The 21,988-nt window shown below is 38.2% G+C and overlaps 1 pseudogene; it reads right to left on the bottom strand.

Annotated features, from left to right (window-relative positions):
- Positions 1-975: 975 nt before the first annotated feature.
- On the bottom strand, positions 976-2,043 carry LOC102739808 (oxaloacetate tautomerase FAHD1, mitochondrial-like; annotated as a pseudogene).
- Positions 2,044-21,988: the final 19,945 nt, after the last annotated feature.

Below are 21,988 nucleotides of genomic sequence, written 5' to 3'. Positions count from 1 at the left end.
GTTCTGCCTTTTCCTTCTAGGTTATTCTCCACTTTCTGTCTTTTCTGCTTCATCTATGTCCATTACTCCAGCATGACCTATATGCCAATGACTTCCAAATCTCTCTTTAGACATAGAGGACCAACTTCACAAAGATGTCCTACAGGCTTCTCATATTCGACCTCAAATTGAATCACTGTGCACATGGTGAAGTTCAATTTGAACAGTCACAAACTGGGAGGCAGAAATGTAACTTTATGTTCTACAATATCTCATGTCCCCCCCAAGTGATAGCATATTTATTTGGACGACAGTAGTTTCAAAATTATCTCCCAAACTCAGAATCTATGGGCCATGGTACACACCCTAAGTACATGAGTGAGATCTTCATTAATTGTTCATTTATTAAATAAATTTTAAGTTAACTGATTATGTAATGTTTTCCCACATTTTTGTGATAAGAATCATTTAGAGAACTGGAGATTAATTAATTCCACTAATTAAAACAGGGCCTGGTATGGGCCAGTAACTTGGAAATTTTTATATTTACAAATATCCCCAGATGATTATCATGATCCAAGAAAATTTGGGAAATGCTGACTTGAAACATGCTTTTCAGCTTCCTTTAGATTTTAAGTCTTGAACTACTAATCCCTGAATGACCCATGGAAGAGTCTTATCCAGTCCACTTTAGGAAAGGAAAGCAAGTTTTCGGAACATTTGGTTTGATAAATTCTCTTTGGAAGCATCACAAATACTTTATTCTGGTTGTTTCCTAGAAGATACTGTTTCTCATTTCCATTTCTAGCCCATTGTCTTCTAGATCACATTTTCCTTGGAGATCCATCTTCCTTGAGTTGAGACATAGCAATCCAATTAAATCACTGTTAAAAATTGGTTGCTTATTAAAGGACTGTCACCTCAAGTAACCTTTGCTTCCTTCTGTCTTCTCCCTTCGCTCCTAAAACTTAGGAAGTTAGGGTGCTTTGTATGGACTCAATATTTTGGCCTTTCCACGTTAAATCTCATATTACCAACCCCGTTTATGTCGGCCTGAATTTCAATTTTTTTTTTTTTTTTTAAACAGGTCCCATTCCTTGGGCGTCCTGGTCCAGATAATGCCTCCTTCTTGCATGTAGAGGATCGGAAAAATCATGGAGGATTTCATACCTCCTGCCTGAGTTTGCCATTGACCTTCGGCCAGAGCTTCAGGTTGTGAGGGCCAGGGATCTTCTCTTTGGGCACAAACGAGCTGATGGGGCTGAAAACCGTGAAGCTCATGGCCAGAGCCAGGTCAGCCCCTTCTTGCACTCGTCCTGCACATTGCTGGTGGTCATATCCACGGCAAAGCTGGCCACATAATCTGTGGCTATGGCCTCTAGGAAGATGCAGCCACGCTTGCCCACCACCACACCAGCTCGAGCTCCAGGGGCAGGCTGAGGCTGTAGGCGGGCTGGAGGATGGCCAAGCCCTCGCGGGCGTAGGTGGTCGACAGCTTCGGGAAGAGCACCTGCCCGGCTCTGAACTGCTCTCTGCAGCTCCAAGGTGTGGTTCACGTAGTACCTGCCCACAGACGCTGTATTCTTCCCCAACTCCTGGAAGCTGGACAGCTGCCCACAGGCTGCCAGGACTCTGGCCCGTCGACCCTGAAGTCAGCGGATTTTGCCAGGCTGGGTCACGTGACACGAACGCCTACAGCGACCCGGAGAGGACGAACTACCTTAGGACGTCTCGCGTGGTGTTCCGCGGGCGAGTAGCGTCGCGGCGCTCGGCCTTCTAGGAGCCACGCTCCAGCGGCCTCATCACTCCCGCCTGATACCTGGAGAGAGGGAAGGCTTGGGTTCCACAGTATCTCCGTTTGTTCTCAGGTTTGAGGATGGATGGTCTTATTTTTTTTTTTTTTCTGGTAATTTCTCAATCTCTCAAATTTTCCTCCTGCTCTTAAGGATTCTCTTTTCTCTCTACTCCCTCCCAAGAGGGCACTTGGGTGCTTCTAGAAGGAAGCTTTTATATCCTGGGGGCAGTGGGGAAGGGGCATCCGGACCATAGCTCTTCTCCACTCATCTCACTGATGTCCAGCCCGCTACCACGTCTGTGGTGCCAGTCTCTGTCCTCCCCCCCCCTTTTTTTTATGATTTTATTTATTCATTTGAGAGAGAGGGACAGAGAGAGCGCAAGCAGGGGGAGAGGGAGAGGGAGAAGCAGACTCCCCCGTGCAGACTCCCCCGTGAGCTGGGAGCCTGACGTGGGGCTCGAACCCAGGACCTTGGAGATCATGACCTGAGTGGAAGGCAGACGCTTAACCATCTGGGCCACCCAGGCGCCCTGCCAGTCTCTGTCTTTGCAGGTAGACTGGCTCACCTGGTTTATCAACTGTCCTGAGCCGGTCTCCACTGAGGTGTGAATTGTCCCACTATGTGTGTGTGTGTGTGTGTGTGTGTTTTAAGATTTTATTTATTTATTTGACATATTTATTTGACAGAGAGAGACACAGCGAGAGAAGGAACATAAGCAGGGGGAGTGGGAGAGGGAGAAGCAGGCTCCTGCTGAGCAGGGAGCCCGACACGGGGTTTGATCCCAGGATCCTGGGATCATGACCTGAGCCTAAGGCAGACGCTTTATGACTGAGCCACCCAGGCGCCCCCCACTGTGGTTTTGAGGAGTGTTCTCTTGATGATTTCTTTCCTCACCACTGCCTCTAACGGTGCAGTTGCTCTTGGCAAAACTCCTGGCCTCTTCTTGTAGCCCAGCCTTTCTGTACCTGTCAGATGGAGGCGTAGTCACCTTGTGTGACTGCCCTCAGGCTTTCCTGCTTAGGTATCTCCCTCACTAATTGCTGTTTTGCTATACTCAGGCCATGCTGGATATTGTACTACTCTCTCTATTGAGTTTCTTTAACTGACTGATGATTCCCCAGACTAGGCCCAGGGAAGAATCAGCTTCAAGATTTTTAGATCTATCCTTTCCTTCCCTCCAATGTACCCAAGTGTGTTTCTATCACGTCTGCTCCCCCTGGAGGTCTTAACTCCAGGACACTTCGGTCTCAGTGTGTCAGTCAGGGTATTGGAAGACCTAGGGATGGCATACTGAAGTTGGGCAATTTCAGAAGAGTTTAATAGAGGGACTATTTCCTAGGGTGTGAGGAAACCACAGACAGTGCAGGACTCAGGCTAGAAACAGCAGGATGGCCAGGCAGAAGTTGGGGATCCTTGGTGGATGAAGACAGCCTGTGTCAATCCCACATGGAAGGAGATAGTAAGTATCCTAACTCCCTTTTCTCCTCCTGATCTTTTCTAGATGCCCCTCATTGGCTGAATTCAGTAAGAAGCCAGAAGGAGGGGAGCCTGTTAATGCAGCCCATCCCTTGATAGAATCCAGCCAGTCTCCTGGGCCATGGAGCAGGTGGAGAATGGATCTGAAAGAGCAAGTGGAATATACCCAGCTGACTCAGCTTCCTGGAGGTACAGAGAAAATTCTATGTGTGTTTGTGTGTGTTTGTGTGTATGTGTGTATGTGTGAGAGAGAGAGAGAGGGAGAGGAGTAGAGGAATGCTCACAGAAATTATTGACTGTAAAGAAATGTTACTGATGGAGCAGTTGTTTTACATGTAAGTTATACATTGTAAGAACGAAAAGTCTGAGGCCATTACACAGGATCATATAGTGGTGTGGGACTATAGCTTGTCCTTTGTAGTTCTTTTTCTCACCACCAGTCCTGGTAGCTAGCACAGAGGAAATATTCAGTAAGTATTTATTAATGTCTTTTTGTACTAGGGAAACAAATCCAAAGTCAGGATGTGTTTACACAGTGTGATGGTTAATTTTATGTGTCATCCTGATTAGCTAAAGGATGTCCAAATACCAGGTGAAACATTTCTAGCTGTGTCTGTGTTTTTGGAAGAGATTAGCATTTGAATCAGTAGACTGAGTAAAGATCTGCCCTCACGCACTAATGGTGAGGACCCATTCTCTTGAGGGCAGAGAGGGGCAGAAGGGTGAAATCTCTCTCTTCTTGAACTGAGACTTCCATCTTCTCCTGCCCACTGACATGGGAGCTCCTGGTTCTTAGGCCTCTGGCAATGGGACTTACACCAGCATCTCTCCTCCTGCCCCTCAGGCCTTTGGCCTTGGACTGCATTATATTCACTTTCTTGCTTCTCCAGCTTAAGGATGGCAGATCATGGGACTTCTAGACTTTCATAATTGTCCCTGTTAATTGCTGTAATAAATCTCCTCGTATGTATATCTCTTTGTATCCTATTGGTACTATTTCTGTGGAGAAGTCCAATGCACAGTTTAGTTAATTGAGTGTTCTCTAAATTGGACTGATGGCTATTAGAACTCCTCTTTCGGCAGTGATTATCCTTGCTCAAATAACCTGATTGCTTATTTAGTCAAAGAAGAGTGTCTTCAGAATGTTGCCTAAAATGTGCCTTTTCTTTGTTCTTTCTTTAGCAGAATTTGTCTATTTACAACTTTTTTTTACAAAAAAAAAATAGTTTTGTTTTGTTTTAAAATTTTTCCTCCCCTCCTGTTTCCAGAGCTCTGCCCAGCTAACTTAAATGAACAGTGATGCTGCTTCTGCTCATCTTTTTCTGTCTTTAGAAACAGCCACATGATGTGATTCTCTAGTCATCCTTGGAGATAATCTCCATGATCAGGCTTTGTCTTCTAACCTCTGATGATCTTGGCGGCCATCCTGGGAACCCTCTTCACATTTTCCATGTCAGCCTGTTTCTGGTCTAGATGGGTATTAAGGATGTAGGATGATTATACACTCTACTGCCTATTACATAGCTACCATATTATAGAGCTTGCTTTTAAAATCTATTATGGGATATTATTTCTAACATATTTTTCTCATTTCTTTCCTTACCTAAGTGTAGAAATCTTTAAAAAATTTCTATTAAAGTACATTTTATTTCAATCTGTGTGTACCATTTATTTTAGACCTGTAAACATAATATTATTTCTCATATAAAATGTAGTCCAGGAGCAGCAAACTCAGTTACTGTGAGGGTCAGTCAGGTAACAGTAGTGTGCAAAGCTGCCAGATTGGAGAAAATAGAGTGATGTTGGGATTCTGGAAAGAAGAGTGCATGCTCTACCTAAAGGTATTAAAATTTAACTTAAAGACAAAAATGCTTTTCTGGCAAAAATCAATTTAAAAGTTGTCTGCAGGCCTGACTCAAGTCCCTGATTTAAATCACTAACAAAAACATTAATAACATGGAGGCTTTATTGACATTCTTGCTCACTTATTCATTTAACAAACATTTATTGGATGCTGCAGAGTTCCAGGCATCCATTTAGGTATTGCTCCTCTAAATAGAAATACTAATACTGACATTAATACTGATACTAAGAATGTGTCTTTTGATTCTCAGGTTCTCTGGCTCTAGTAAAACAGGTGGAAAAATGAATGTCTAATTATAGAACTATGTGGTGGGTTTCCAGAGAGCTTGGGAACCTAAAAGAGGGGGTGGGTGACACTTGAGGACTTAATGCTTAACAGAAGAGCGAATCTCTTGCTTAAATCTCAAAAAATACATTTATGGACTTGGGAATGTGGGAAAGAGAAGTTTGAGAAAGGTAGACAGGAAACAGATTTCGAAAATCAGCAAGTCAAACAGTAATATTTTTCAAGAGATTTACATATTTAGAAATGTTTGTTACATCTGTTAGGGTTGGTAAAATTTTAAAAAGTATTTCTTATAATGCCGGGGATAGTTCATTCTAGGTTACATTATTCTAAGGTTTTTTTTTAATTGCTCATTAAAAAAAATATTTATTTATTTGAGAGGGAGGGAGAGAGAGAGAATGAGCGGTGGGGTGGGGGCAGAGGGAGAGAGAAGCAGACTCCCTGCTGAGCAGGAAGCCCACCACAAGGCTTGATCCCAGGACCCAGAGGGAGATCATGACCTGAACTGAAGGCAGACACTTAACTGACTGAGCCACCCAGGTGCCCCTCTAAGGTTTTTTTTTTTTTAAAGAATTTTTGTTCTATAACTATTCATAATTAAGGTTAAATACTGGTCTTTCTGGAATATCAGGAAATGCTAACTAGCGGGCTAAGGGAAAAAAAGTGAAGTGATGCATCCTGTGTACTATTACCTTTTTGGAGTTTTATAATGTACACACTAAATGCCCTTTTGCCCCCTTTTTTGTTCTAGACCTATTAACATTTTGTGAACAGTGTTCTGTGGAACAGCAATTTATAAGGTGCTGATCTGCCTTATAACAATGTAATTATTGAAAAATGAAAAGTTATTGTCACCCAGGGATATTTGGGCTACCCTGCTCCCAACAATAGTTGACTTTTAATTCTTCTGCTAGTAGCAAAAACTTACTGAGCACTTTACCAGTTCATTCTTCCACTGAATTAACTTTTTATGAAAGAAGTTTGAGTAGTTGTTTTCAAAATGATACAGCACCATCTGTTAAATAAAGCCAAATGAAAGGTATTTGCAATGATTATATAATAGTTTTGTAATAATGATTAATTGTGCCCCAGTGTTACCAGAGGTAGGTTTAGGTAATATCTTACTAGATGACTGCTGTTGCAAAAAAGTATAAATAAAGAGGAGAGATATTGTTGAGTATTGCAGAGTATCCACTTAATAACATGAAAATCGGGTCTCTGCCTCCCAAGTGAAAATGTGCATAAGGGCTATGGAATCACTAAGAAGATAATGTGTGGATCTTCAGGCTAGTAGGGCTTTTGAAACAGAGCTAAATGACATTTTAAGAAGTATAATGAAAAGTGACTACTTTCTTTTAACTTTGGTAAGCATTGTTCAGTTTCTTTGCCTTTTTATTTGTTAAAACATTGTATAGATAATTGGGGTTGGAAGTTAACCTGTAAAGAGTCTGTTTTCAGTAAGAGCAGTATCTAAGCCACGGGACACTTGCTTACTCATATTGTTCTTAAATCTCTGCAGAAAAAAGCGAGGGGATTCTCCCTAGAGATTTTTTCTTTTGCAAATGACCTGCTGATCTGTGCAGGAGTAGGAGACAGTGAACACCAAGGTCTTTTTAACACTCAGGTATGAGCAGCCAGGGTGGACAAGAATCAGAGCAAAAGAAACCAAAACTCACTTGAAAAAGTTGCATTCAGCTTTGTTTGAATATCAAAAAGTGAAAAACACCTGAAAGCCCATTGGTAGAGCACTGGTTAAATGTATTAATGCATAGACAAGAAATAACTGAGCATTAAAATGAATGAGGTAGATCTTCACATACTGAAGAAAAATATTGGATTTATTAGGGAAAAAAGAAAAAGAAAACAGGTACAGATCAAAGTGTCAAATATGTTCTTCATTTTGTCTTTTTTTTTTTTTTCATTTTGTCTTTAAAAAGATGTAGAAGAATACATGGGCCTGGGATATTTCTGAAAATATGCATTGAAATGTTGATGATAGTTATCCATGAGGAATGAGACATGTGTCTGAGTTGAGAATAAAACTTGCTTTTAAATGTATAAACCTTTCTTTTGTGTGTGTGTGTGTGTACACATTTTATGGAGTTCCTGTTTTGTAAAAAAATAAATAAAAGCCAGGTAGACCATGAATAAGTGAATTTGGTGGTGGTGTTGAGCTAGGCATCAGGAAGAGGTTTTCAGCTGTGTACACTGGATGTCCATTCCCATAAACTTCGTGAGCATTCCTAGGAGAGGCTATTGAGAGCAATAGATAGTGAATGAATGGATTGTGGAATCAGGCAGATTCCAAGTAGAATAGGTTTGAATCTTGACTTTTATAAGCAGTAATAAACAACATGGCTGAACCTTGACTTCCTCATCTGTAAAATGGAAATAATAATTCGTGCCTTGTGTGGTATTATGAAGAAAGTGTCTAGTACAACGCCTGCTGTTATGGTTTCTATGTAACGGATTACCATCTTGCTTTTAACTATTTTAAATTTTATTATAGTGCTCTCATGCAATATGCCATTTTTTTTTCTTTTCTGGATATCTGGAACAGGGTAGTATATAGTATCTGGTAAACTTTTTTTTTTTTTTAAAGATTTTATTTATTTATTTGAGAGAGAGAGAGCACGAGCAGTGGGGAAGGGCAGAGGGTGAGGGAGAAGCAGGCTTCCCGCTGAGCAGGGAGCCTGATGTGGGGCTTGATCCCAGGACCCTGAGATCACGACCTGAGCCGAAGGCAGATGCTCAACCACCTGAGCCACCCAGGTGCCCCTATCTGGTAAACTCTTAACATATAATATTTTCTCTACATTTTTTTTTCAAGTGGAGAATAAGTCTATTATCTTTGTTATACTTTGTCCCTGGATTATGCATCTTTGCCCAAGAATATCTTTTGATAGCTAGCCATCCAAAATTATGAGTCCTAGGACAGATCTTTCCTTCTTTACCTCTTTTCTCTCTTCCTTCCTTGCTTTTATATCTTTCTAACCTCTGCTTTGGCAGAAATGCTACCTGGAAATCCATTTTCATTTGAGATTTCTGCCCTGAGAAACTATGTGAAAATAATCTATTCCTGAGATACATTTTTATTAATTTTTACATTATAGAAAAACCATCCCCAATACCTTGGGAAATCACATTTTCCAAGAATACACCCACAGGTTTCTCTCTATCTCTCTTTTTTTCCCTGTATGTGCCTCTATCTGACATCCTGAAAAATGGATTGATCACATTAAGCATTTTACTAAGATCTTATAGGATGCATGTGATGGTTTGTTTTATGTGTCAACTTGGCTAGGCTATGGTACCCAGTTATTCAATCAAATATTAATCTAGATGTTGCTGTGAAGATATTTTGTAGATGTAGTTAATATCTACAATCAGTTGACTTTAAGTAAAGGAGATTATCCTGTATAATATGGGTGGGTCTCATCCAATCAGTTGAAAGACCTTAAGCAAAACTAGAGTTTCTCTGAGGAAAAAGAAATTCTGTCTGTGGATGCAGCCTCAGCTCCTGCCTTAGACTTTCTGGCCACTGTCATGCCCCATGTCTGTAGACTCCAGATCCCAACAAGACTTGTTCAGCCAGATCCTACAATTGCAGAAGCTAATTCCTTGAAATAAATGTCTTAATAAGAGGTGTGTGTGTGTGTGTGTGTATTTATTGGTTCTGTTTTTCTGGTGTAAACTTGACTCATATAGATGATTTTGGTACTGAGAGTAGAGTCTTCTGTAGCAAATACCTAAAAATGTGGAAGTGGCTTTGGCATTGGATAATGGGCAGAGGTTGAACGCATTTTGAGGTGCATGATAGAAAAAGTCCAGATTTCTTTGAAGAGACTATTGATGGAAATGTATAAGGTTATTTGGAAATAGGGTCTTTGCAGATATAATTAAGTTAAGGACTTTAGGATGAGATTACTCTGGATTTAGAGTAGACCCTAAATCCAATGACTAGTGCCCTCATAACAGAAAGGAGAGGAAGATTTGAGACACAGAGGAGAACACACAAAGAGCAAGGCCATGTGAAGCTGGAGGCAAAACTTGGAGTAATGTTTGTACAAGCCAAGGAATGTCAAGGACTCTGACAGCCACCTGAAGCTATAAGAAGCTATAAGCTGAAATAGATTCTCTCTCCAAGCCTCTAGAAGGAACCAACCAGCTGATACCTTGATTTCTGACTTCTGGCCTCCAAAATTGTGTGAGAATAAATTTCTGTTCTTTTAAGTCAGTTTGTGGTATTTGCTATGCAACCCTGGAAAACTAATACAGTGTATATTCCAAAAAGCTAAAATACTCATATTTTGCTCCCAAGGTATATATTGTTATTTTTAAAAAGTTTTTAATTCCAGTGTAGTTAACATACAGTGTTATATTAGTTTCAGGTGTCCAATATAGTGAGTCAGCAATTCTGTACAATACTCAGGGCTCATCAGGATAAGCGTGTTCTTGATCCTCATTACTTATTCCACCCATCCCCCACCCACCTCCCTTCTAGTAACCATCAGTTTGTTCTCTATAGTTAAGAGTCTGTCTTTAGGTTTTTTTCTCTTTTTTCCTCTTGTTCATTTGTTTGGTTTCCTAAATTACACATATGAGTGAAATCATATGGTATTTGTCTCTTTCTAATGGACTTATTTTAGTCAGTATAATACTCTCTAGCTCCATCCATGTCATTGCAAATGGCAAGATTTCATTCTTTTTGATGGCTGAGTAATATTCCATGTGTGTGTGTGGTGTGTTTATACACTACATTTTCTTTAGTCATCTATTGATGGACATTTGGGCTGCTTTCATAATTTGGCTATTGTAAATAATGCTACAGTAAACAGAGGGGTGCATGTGTCCCTTCAAATTAGTGGCTTTGTATTCTTTGGGTAAATGCCCAGTAGTGCAATTACTGGATCATAGAGTAGTTCTAGTTTTAATTTTTTGAGGAACCTCTGTATTGTACTAGCTGTGCCAGTTTGCATTCCTACCAACCATGCATGAAGGTTCCTTTTTCTCCACATCCTCACAAACACTTGTTTCTTGTGTTGTTGATTTTAGCTATTCTGGCAGGTGTGAGGTGCTATCTCATTGTAGTTTCTTTTTTTTTTTTTTTTTTTGATTTATTTATTCATTTTAGAGAGAGAGCAGGAAGAGGGGCAGAGAGAGAGGGAGAAAAATCTCAAGCAGACTCCCTGCCGAGCGCAGAGCCTGACACAGGGCTTGATCCCATGACCCCAAGACCATGGCCTGAGCCAAACCAAGAGTCAGATGCTTAACTGACTGTGCCACACAAGCACTCCTCATTGTAGTTTTGATTTGCATTTCCCTGATGGTGAGTGATATTGAGTGTCTTTTCATGTGTCTGTTGGCCATCTGTATGTTTTCTATACTGTTATATTTTTGAGTTGACATGACAAGTAGGTTAAGAATGGAATTAAAATACTGCTTTATTTGACCAAGAGTGCTATACTTCCCATATTAGAAGAAATATAAGAAATTAAGGAGTTGTGAATGGGGACAGAGATGATGTAATCCAGTGATCCCCAACATTTTCTCCACTGGAACAGACATCAAGGATGATTATTTTTGTACTCAGAACATGCTCATCAACATACTCTGATTTGAGAAATGCCAGAGAATTTTACAGGAAAGTAAAGCATATAGAGCTACAGACTTTTTTTTAAACCTCAACTACCTTTATCTTTTTCCTTTTAAAAACATGTACATAGATAAAGTCACTAAGAAATTTTCAGTTAGTAAATTATAATTTATGAGAATTACAATAATTCATAATCACCCAACTCTTAAGGGTAAATAAAGGCTATTATATGATATAAAGTAGACTGCAAGTTATGAGCAATTTCATCTTTGTTGTTTGAAACTACTTCATTTACTCCACCTTAAAAGTGCCAGTGACTGGGGTACCTGGGTGGCTCAGTTGGTTAAGCGTCTGCCTTTGGCTCAGGTCATGATCCCATGGTCCTGGGATCAAGCCCCATGTCAGGCTCCCCGCTCAGCAGGGAGTCTGCTTCTTCCTCTCACTCTCCCTCTGTGGTCTCCCTCTCTCAAATAAATAAATAAAAAAAATCTTAAAATTTGCCATTTAAAAAAAAAAGTGCCAGTAACTGATTTTGATGTTATAATGGGGACAACCTTGGAACAGCTATTCAGTTTTAAAACAAAATTATCTGTAAATCTTGGTAATTTAATTATTATTAGATTGAACTACTTGTGACACATGGCCCAAGTTGCTCATGATGTAACAGTGTCATGACGTTGGGGTTGTGAATTGTTGCACTTGTTCAGCTCTGTCTTTTTTCCGAGATTAAAACTGAGACCTAAAGAGTAACTTACTTAAGACCTCATGGTGCACTAATAATAGAACTGGGGCTGGGGACGGGCAGGGGGGAAGTAAGTCAATATAGAGTGCATACTATGCACCTGGTGTTGTCCTAGGCATTTTCTACACATTCTCCTCACTTTTCACAACTCTTCAAGGTAGATGTTAATTTTTTCACTGTACAGAGGAGATGATAGATTCTCAGACAGTTTAACAGTTTGTTTAATAACATAGAGCAGGGTAAGTCACCCAGCAGGGATTTAACATAGGTCTAAATCTCCTGTTACTCTGCTGTGCTTAAAAATAGAACCCATGCCTCTTAACTTCAGTTCTATGCTATAAACTGCATTACATTTTCTCTCTAATAAAAAAAAAGTTATAAAAAGGCAAATCTGTGCACTATTCTGGTATTATCAGGATGTATTTCTACTCACATAGACTTATATTTGTCTCCATAATTTGTTACATGTTTTGCTGATTATTTTCAGTTCAAAGTAGCACTCCCCCTATGTGTTTGAGTCAACTATTGGCAGCTATTGACAAAAAATACTTGGACTGATCAAAAAGGATCAGGAATGTTAGCAAAATTACTGAAAATGATTGATGATTTCTCCAAACACACCTAGTTGACAATTTTTTTTTCTTTAATACTAGTTGAACTTCATTGTTATTTTGACACTTTGTTGTATTGACCTTAATTTAATCATTAAAAAACTGATTATTAAGATAATTTAGGTAAAATTGCCTTTAGTGAATGACATGAGGTTTAAGTGAAATCTTAAAAAAACTAATACTTTACCTACATTGGTATAGTCAATCAATTACTCAATTATACACATTATTTTGTCTATATAGCCTTAAAATACATGTGAATTATAACTGCAGTGATAATAGATTTCTTTTTTTTCCTGTCATATCTCCATATAAACGGCCATTAAATAATTTATTTTGGAAGATGAATGGCAAGCTATGACATTTCTAGTTCAAAAGTTGTGTTCAATTACATTGTTTTTACAATAACACGAGTTATGGTCAGAGGTGTTAGAATAACTTTAATTGTGCTTATTTCATTTATGAACTTTCTTTTGTGCTATTAGCATCCATTTTTTAAACCATAAATAGCTATATTATTTTATAAAGGATTCACCTTTCATCTAGGAGTCTGAATTTATTTAGTTGTTTTTATCATCTGAATCAACCATTTATTTTTCATGAATGTGTTACATCTATCATTTATTTATCCATCCATCCATCTTTTCTATAAACATATCTGTAAATAGTAGTTGATTTGTTGAAACAATCCAAGTTTTACTCTTTAAAAATCACTTCAGGCAGTTTAGTGAATTTGAAATCATAAGAGACTTCAGTGTATCTCCATATAAAATAGAGAAGTTACATTCTAATAGAAAGTTCAGATTTTCCTTAGGGATTAGGTTGATACTATTGAATTAACAGAAACTTTTAAAGCAAAATTATGAGTCCAGCTGTGATAGGCCATGTCAATTATAGATTAAAATGTTTCGAACGATCCAAACTAAATACAATTTATATTTTTTCTTCCGAATAAAATTATAAGTAATTAAAGTGAACATTGTTGTAAGGAAGGAAAAACATATGGCTGACAGGTACTGAGTTTTCCTATATGGCATACTGCAGCTGCCTTGAATCCTTTGTGGATTTGTCTAATTAGAAGGAAGAAGGGAACTTAGGAAGGAATGGAAAAATTCATGAATATGCTATAGTAAACTTCTTCACAGAGGGCCTTGATAGTCCATAGGAGTACTTTCAAAAACTCTGTGGAGGTGTGAAGGAAGCAGGATTAGGAGAGGGAGAAATTGAACTGGGAGGCACTTGCAATAGAGATCTCAGCTCTCCTAGGGGGAGATCTGGAAGTGTAAAGATTTCTAATTGAGTCAAAGGGCTGTGTCTTTCTACCACTACAACATACATTGATTGTAGGCTGCCCCTGAGGAAGGGGCCTGACATAGGGCCTTTGGCTAAGGACAGTTTCTGGAGAGGTACTCATGGGCAAGCTGTCTACAATCCACATTCCCAGGAGCTAAGGGAGTGAGTGGGTGCTTAGAGTCAGATTTGGGCGGCACACAATATTATCTACTAGAATGGAAGACTCTGTTGACATAAGTGAGCCTTGGCTTTTTAAAATACTCTTTTTTTTTTTTTTAAAGACTTTATTTATTTATTTGACAGACACAGCGAGAGAGGGAACTCACGTACGGGGAGTGGGAGAGGGAGAAGCAGGCTTCCCACTGAACAGAGAGCCCGATGTGGGGCTTCATCCCAGGACCCTGGGATCATGACCTGAGCCGAAGGCAGACACTTAACTACTGAGCCACCCAGGTGCCCCTAAAATACTCTTTAATATAAATATCCTCTTAGAGATAGTAATTCCCATGGCCTTCTCTACAGTGAGAGCCCTATCTAAATTGCTGTTGGATGTATTGGCTACGAACCTGTTTAGATCTTTTGGGTCTCTGCCCCAGACCAGTTGTTTCCACCTCTCCTTATAGGATGCTGGCTGGTCCTGCTTAACATGGAACAGTATCTGGCAATGTTTGCTCACCTGACTTGCAGTCGTCGTCAGTGTCGGTCTCTGTGTACTCCTGGATACCCTGCTACTGGGTCCCCCTCACCCTGTGAATGGGTACATCAGTTGAGTATGAAAGGGACAGGAGATGAGATACGCTCATGCTTTCAATACCGTGCCAGGCCTCTGACTGCCTGCTTCACTGTCGGCTGGTTGTTCACCAGCCCTGGCCCTGCTACAGTGAGCTTTTTCTTTGGGAACTTAGTTTACTCCCCAGTCTAAAGCAGTATTCAGACTAATTCTGACTTAGCCCTAGACTTTCTCCACAACATTAAAACAATTGGAATATCCTGTGTCCTGATCTTACTATTCATCTGTAATGTCAAATTGCAAGAATTTGGCAAGGCAAATTTTGAGCAGTGGAAAATTTATGTGTCATATATAAAATTGAATGAAATTTTCTAAGTTTTTTAACAGTTAAAATCTAGTGCAGCTTTAGCCAAACTGAACTTAGTAGAGGTTGGAACTTTTATTTCTAAATCCCATACTGTACACAATTAATTTTGTATACATTGAGAGTTTATAGCTATATGGAAAACGAATGGTTTGTTAAATTTAACACACTATGATTCTAGATCAAAACAAAAGAACTATTTTGATTCATTAAATAACTCTGCTTATTACTGTCTTGATTTCTGTCTTGATTCAGCCACATCATTCACAGAAAAGGAGGAAGGAGATGTGTTAGTTTGTTGATTCTCTTTATTTTATTCCCAGATCAATTGTTTATACCTCTCTCTCTTTTTTTAAATTCTAGGCTTAGACTCAGTCTACCACTTGAAGGGCAATAAGTTCAAGACAAAAGACAATGCCCATATTTCCCATTCAGATGACCAATAATGGGAAAAAATAATCTCCATAATAAAGGTATACTTTGGAGGAACAAAACCATATTCTATGTGTAAAATAATAATTACTTGGTTGAATTTACATAACAAAGCTGGGATTCCACCCAAAAGCATTTTCTTTTAGTGATAGATGGTGAGACTTTAAATACTTGAAGTATATAAAAATTTTGATCAAACTAGCTTGAGTACAAAAACAAAGCCAAATTATCAAAGTCTTGAAATCTGAAATCTCAAATACATGAGTATACTTTGCCAGAATTATACCCTAAATTTATTCACGCAACAAATGTTTAATACACATCCAGTATCTATATACCATCAACTTCGAAGTGGTGTGTTTCTGAGAGGCACACCAGCAACATGGCTGAATAAGATGTTTCTAATCATGTTCTCCCCTCAACAAAAAGAATTTGGTATCCATCCATGGACAAAAGCGCCTTTGTGGGAGCTGTGGCATCCAGTATCATGTGCCAAGGGACCTGGGAGGAGTCTTGCCCACCTATGCATTTGGTATTAGGCACACAGACCTCCGTCCCAGCAGTGGACCATGCAGTAGCCTGTGACCTGCCTTCAGCACCTCTTGGCAGTGGTCCTGTAGCCCTTGGAAAACACTGCTAGGACAATCACCCACAGATGAGAAAAATGAAAGAAAGGGACTTTTGCCCTTTATGTGATTTGCTTCTCTTTATTAATTTTTTAAACACAAATTCTGTAATCTCTGTAGCTTCTGTCAAAACTTTACTAAGCCTTGAAAATTCCTTGCCATGTTGTTGTTGTGTGATACAAAAAGAATTCTTTTATTTTGTCTCTTTTATTCTCCTTCCTGACTTTCCCCTTCTTCACAGTTTTCTTCTTTTTTTAATCTCCTTATTCTTCTTCATAAGCTTACCTTTATTTTATGTTCCATTTTCATAATCTATTTTTCATTTTTTCATATTTTCTTTTCTTTTTCTTCCATCATTTTTTCTTTATTGAGCATGTATCATATGTAGGACACTGTTGTGTAATGATAAAAAAAGGTTATTTAAAGATGATAAAGATGATAAAAAAGGGTTATTTCCCTCAACCAACTCATATTCTTGAATGGTAACATTTCTTATCAATAGCTTTCCTTGGAATTAAAAAAAATAGAATTAAGTCAAGAGAAAATTCCAGACAACAAATACAATATATTATTTTGAATAATACTACTTTTTAGAAAAGCAAAACCATTTGTGTTCATTTTTAATATCATATCTACACATGAAAATGGTTTAAATTCATTTTAAAAACTGAATTATGGAACTATTTGACATTCTCTGGACTGCTTAAAATCAAATGTCCAATTCCACTAAAAGTTAAGTTTAATGGATTTTTGTCAATTCCATTTTCTATTTTGTTCTTTCATACAAAAGAACCACCTCAGAGTATTATTCACACATTGTTATCTAGAAATTCTTTATTTCTACTCTCTAATATAATAGGTTGTCAAGAACTCTGACAATACTAAGATTTTACCCTGTTTGTAAGATAAGAAGTTAGCCTACCGCAGTTTTGTGGACGCTGTCAGAAGATGCAAGACTCCCGGGTCAAAGTCTATTATTCACAGAGATAGCAAAAATAGCAGTACCAGAGGATCATCAACATCCCATACCAGAATCATTTCTGTGAAACTAGGTTAAACTGGTGGGAAGGCTACCCTTATCTGAATCTTACAGAAGGAAAAGTTTCAGTGGCCATTACTGATGGCCAGCTTGCTGAAAAGACCACTGAAATAATAAGCAAAGTTAAGCTAAGCAAAATGAAGTTTATTATTCTCCAGTAAAGGAGGGCACCTTCTTGACAGAATCTTAGAGTATCTTAGAGGAGAGATTAAGGGCAGATATTTGTAAGAATTTGGGGTCTGGAGGGCGCCTGGGTGTCTCAGTCGGTTAAGCGGCTGCCTTCAGCTCAGGTCATGATCCCAGGGTCCTGTGATTGAGCCCCGCACCGGGCTCCCTGCTCAGCACAGAGACTGCTTCTCCCTCTGCCTGCCGCTCCCCTTGCTTGTGCACTCTCTCTGTCAAATGAATAACTAAAAAAAAAATCTTTAAAAAAATACTTAAAAAAAAAGAATTTGGGGTTTGGTTTTAGGAGGTCTTTCAATGATGGGGCTAGTTGGGATTGAACAGTCCTCATGACATAATAATTTAAGATTAGTGAGCACAGCAAGGTGAGGGTTTTGAAGTAAGTTTTGATTCATAAAGAGTCATTTAATAACCTTTTGAGTTATGTGTTGTTTGTAGGAGGAGCTATTTATTCTGATGAGCAATATATTGTTTTGAGAGGGGGCTAGTTGAATAGTTGGCTATTTGAATAAATGGATTTTCAGGATTTCTACAAGAAATTTACTGTACAAGAATTTCCTGCTATAGTAAAGTCATGTTCATATGCACAATCTTAGTTCTTGATCCTATTAAGAAATTAGTTGTAGGCAGTTTGTTCTGTCAAGGCATTAATTCATTAGTCCAAGGAGATTGTTTAATTGATTAACTGGAAGAAAATTCATGGGCAGGAGAGTTGAAGATGTAATCTGGAAAAAGAGGAGCTACAGGCCAAGCTGAGAGCTGGAGGCAAGGGTGTGATGGTGGAATGACTGGTCTATTTGGTGAATCATAAGGTGTCGAGCAAATGGAGTGAGCCTTAAAATCAAAATAGGTAGGATAGGATAGTTCAGGGCATTGAACCCTAGACAATAGGAAATGTGAGAGTGGCCCATGTAGCTACTCAAAGGCACCAGAACCAGCTAGACATGTGTGGTATAATAAAAAAAGTAGTCTGATTGTTGTCCTGTGTTCCTGGCATGGAACTCCTAAAACCCCTTGGAATCTCCTGAGTGATAGGACTATCTTTATTATGCTAAGATGTGACTCATGCTGGGCCCCTAAATAGCTTCAGGATGCAGGCTGGTCACCAGAAAAACCAACCATATCATTAGAAGGTTGTAACTTTGGGTCAGCCTGATCTCAAGGGAGGAGAGAATAGCTGGAGATTGGGTTCAGTCATGTTGCCAATATTTAATCAGTCATGCCTGTGTGAAGAAACCCCAATAAAAGCTGTGGATGTTGAAGCCTAGTGGAGTTTCTTGGTTGGTGAACATGTAGATGTGCCAGGAGGGTGATATGCCCAGACTCCATGAGAGATAGACCTCGCTCCATGAATCTCATTTGTCTCGTCCTCGTATGTGTAATCATAAGTATAGCACTTTCCTAAGTTCTGTGAGTTGTTCTAGTGAATTATTAAAGAGGAAGGGGATAATGGGGACCTCCTGAATTGGTAGCCAGTTGATCAAAAGTGCAGGGGCCTGGGGGACCCTCTGAGACTTGCAGCTGACCTCTGAAGTGAGAGCAGACTTGTGGAAAACTGAGCCCTTAAACTGTGAGTCTGATGCTAACGTGGTGTCATAAATGAGTTGCCATACATCCAATTGGTGTTAGACCATTTGAGGTGGAAACAGAATAGAGTACTACTGAATAATTTCCTTAGATTAAAGTGGGAGGAAATTTTCAGCTGTCTTGGGTATAGGAAGCAGAAACTGAGAAACATCTTCTTAGTAAAAGTAGGAAAAATAGGGGCGCCTGGGTGACTCAGTCGTTAAGCGTCTGCCTTTGGCTCAGGTCCTGGGATGGAGCCCCGCATCAGGCTTCCTGCTCAGCGGGGAGCCTGCTTCTCCCTCTCCCACTCACCCTGCTTGTGTTTCCTCTCTTGCTCTTGCTCTCTCTCTGTCAAATAAATAAATAAATAATCTTAAAAAAAAAGTAGGAAAAATAAAGAGAAGTATAAATCTTTTTTCTTTTTCTATAGTTTCTTTTAAAAAATCATTAAAGTCTACTTCATTTCCTTAAGAGTTATCACATTACTTTCAAATCAGAAATATGTAATATGACCTTTTTTTGTGGTTTTGCTTCTCTGATTGTTTCAACCTTTTAATAATGACTAATACAACTTTCTAGTTTATCATTATTTTTTTAAACTAAGGATGTATTCTAAGTATAACAGAACGGTTCATGATTAACTTGATTTCCCCAGGTATTTTGATGCTTAAAAGGAAGGAGGGAAAGGAGAGATGCAGAAGATGTATATTCAAAATTCCTATCAGGATACTGGCAGCAGCCTCAATCACTGGAGGCATTTCACTCCTTTTTACACCTGCAGCTATATAAAGCAGTAGTTCCCTAGCTAATTGAAATAAAATAATACTGAAATTGCTAGAGGTGAAACATTCAAATTGCATGCTTTGCTGCTAAAAACATATTAGTAACATTTGAGATTTCTTTCTATTTTATTTTTATTTCTATAGTAAAGAGAATGTCAGCTATCACAGATAGCAAGAAGAATGGAAAACAAACATATAACCCTGTCTCTTTGCTTCGGTCTCACCTCATAAAATGTGTGGAAATTGAAGAACATTTTATATGCAGTCTTGTCATCATCACAAAAATCTTAAAAAACATTGTAAAAAAGCATCCTTCTTTATTGATTCTTGGGAATATGCATCTCTATTGTTTGTGAAAATGACTTGAAACAGATCTAAGTTATTTTTCAGACTAGATCAGGACTTGTAAATAACCTCTATTCTATTGCCAGAGTTTTTCATTTGTATCAAAGTCTTCCCTAGAGAATGCTACCATGACTTTGTAGTTCAGCATGCCTTTATCAAAACTGCTGCCCACTATAAGAGAAGTTCACCAGGTTGAGTTTTGCAAAGAAACTGGGAGAGAAATAACAGCAAACTTAAAATTGTTAGACTAAGAATGCTAGTAGATTTAATAAAATGTGAAATATAAAAAATGTATAAAAGAGTATAAACCATGTTTTAGAATCAATTGCTGATTTACACCTGATTAAATTATAATATTGGTTTGCAAATGATCATTTTTCTGATTGTCAAATTTATTTTGTATTTTTAATCTGGCATTCTTCTCTAAATTTTCTCTCTCTCCTTTTTAGATGAACTCACATATTTAAAAAAATTCAATGTATTGCAATATATTACTACCATTATTGTGGTGCTCACATTTTCACCAGTTTGTGTCTAAGTCCTGCTAATCGCATTATTGAAATATAATTGACATATAGTACACTGCACTTTTTTTATTGGAGTATTATTGACATACAGTATCCTATTAGTTTCAGGTGTACATTATAGTGATTCAGTATTGTTATACATTATGAGAGGATTTTATGATAAATCTGGTTACCATCTGTCACCTCCAAAATTATTGCAGTATTATTGACTATATTCCCTATGCTATACGTTACATTCCCATAACTTATTTATTTTATAACTGGAAGTTTGTACCTCTTAATCCCCTTCACCTATTTCTCCCATTTCCCCAACACCTTCCACCTCTGGTAACCAATAGTTTCTTATATCTATTAGTCTGTTTTTGTCTTGTTTGTTCATTTGTTTTGTTTTTTAGATTCCACATATAAGTGAAATCATGTGGTAGTCCTCTTTCTCTGACTTATTTCAATTACCATAATACCCTCTAGGTCTATTCATGTTGTCGCAAATGGCAGGATTTCATTCTTTTTATGGCTGAGTAATATGCCTCAGGTTGCTTCTACATCTTGTCTACTGCAAATAATGCTGCAGTGATCATAAGGGTGCGTATATGTCTTCAAATTAGTGTTTTAATTTTCTTCAGATATTTACCCAGAAGTGGAATTGCTGTATTGTACACTAGTTCTATTTTTAATTTTTTTGAGGAATCCCTATACTATTTTCCATAGTGGCTGTACCGATTTACATTCCCGCCAACAGTGTAGGAGGGTTCCCTTTATTCCACATCCTCACCAACACTTACTATTATTTTTTATCTTTTTGTAATAGCCAGTCTGACAGGTATGAAGTGATGCCTCCTTGTGGTTTTGATTTGCATTTCCCTGATGATTAGTGACCTTGAGCATTCTTTCATGTGCCTGTTTGCCACTTCTATGTCTTCTTCGGAAAAATGTCTATTCAAGTCCTGTGGCCATTCTTTTTAAATTCTACTTTGAATTCTTAAAAAATTTTTTTTTTATTCTTAAGTTCCATTGTGGTTAACATGCAGTGTTACATTAGTTTCAGGTGTACAGCATAGTGATTCAGGAATTTTACGCATTGCTCAGTGCTCATCATGGTAAGTGTATTCTTAATACCCTTCACCTAGTTTACCCATGGCTCCACCCACCTTGCCTCTGGTAACCACCAGTTTGTTCTCTATATTTAAGACTCTTTTTTTTGTCTCTTTTCCCTTTGTTTTGTTTCTTAAATTCCACATATGAATGAAATCATATGGTATTTGTCTTTCTCTGACTGATTTATTTCCCTTAGCATTATAATTTCTAGCTCCATATTGTTGCAAATAGCAAGATTTCATTCTTTTTTATGGCTAAATTATATATATTAATATATTACATATTAATATATATTTATATTATATTATACATGAAATATTATATATTTATATGTATATATCCCACATCTTCCTTATCCATTCATCTATCAATGAATACTTGGACTGCTTCCATAATTTGGCTGTTGTAAATAATGCTGCTATAAACATAGGGGTGCATATATCTTTTTGAATAAATGTTTTCATTTTCTTTTCTTTTTTTTTTTTAGTGTTTTCATTTTCTTTGGGTAAATACACAGTAGTGGAATTACTGGATCATATGGTAATTCTATTTTTAATTTTTTGAGGAACCTCCATATTGTCTTCCATATTGTTTTCTACAGTGGCTGAACCAGTTTGCATTCGCACCAAAAGTGCACAACGGTTCCTTTTTTTCCCT

This window comes from Leptonychotes weddellii, chromosome 1 (assembly GCF_054177405.1).
Source record: "Leptonychotes weddellii isolate Sample4059 chromosome 1, ASM5417740v2, whole genome shotgun sequence".
Classification (NCBI taxonomy): domain Eukaryota; kingdom Metazoa; phylum Chordata; class Mammalia; order Carnivora; family Phocidae; genus Leptonychotes; species Leptonychotes weddellii.
Note: the sequence above shows the minus strand (reverse complement) of the source record. Positions and strands in the feature narration are given on the sequence as shown.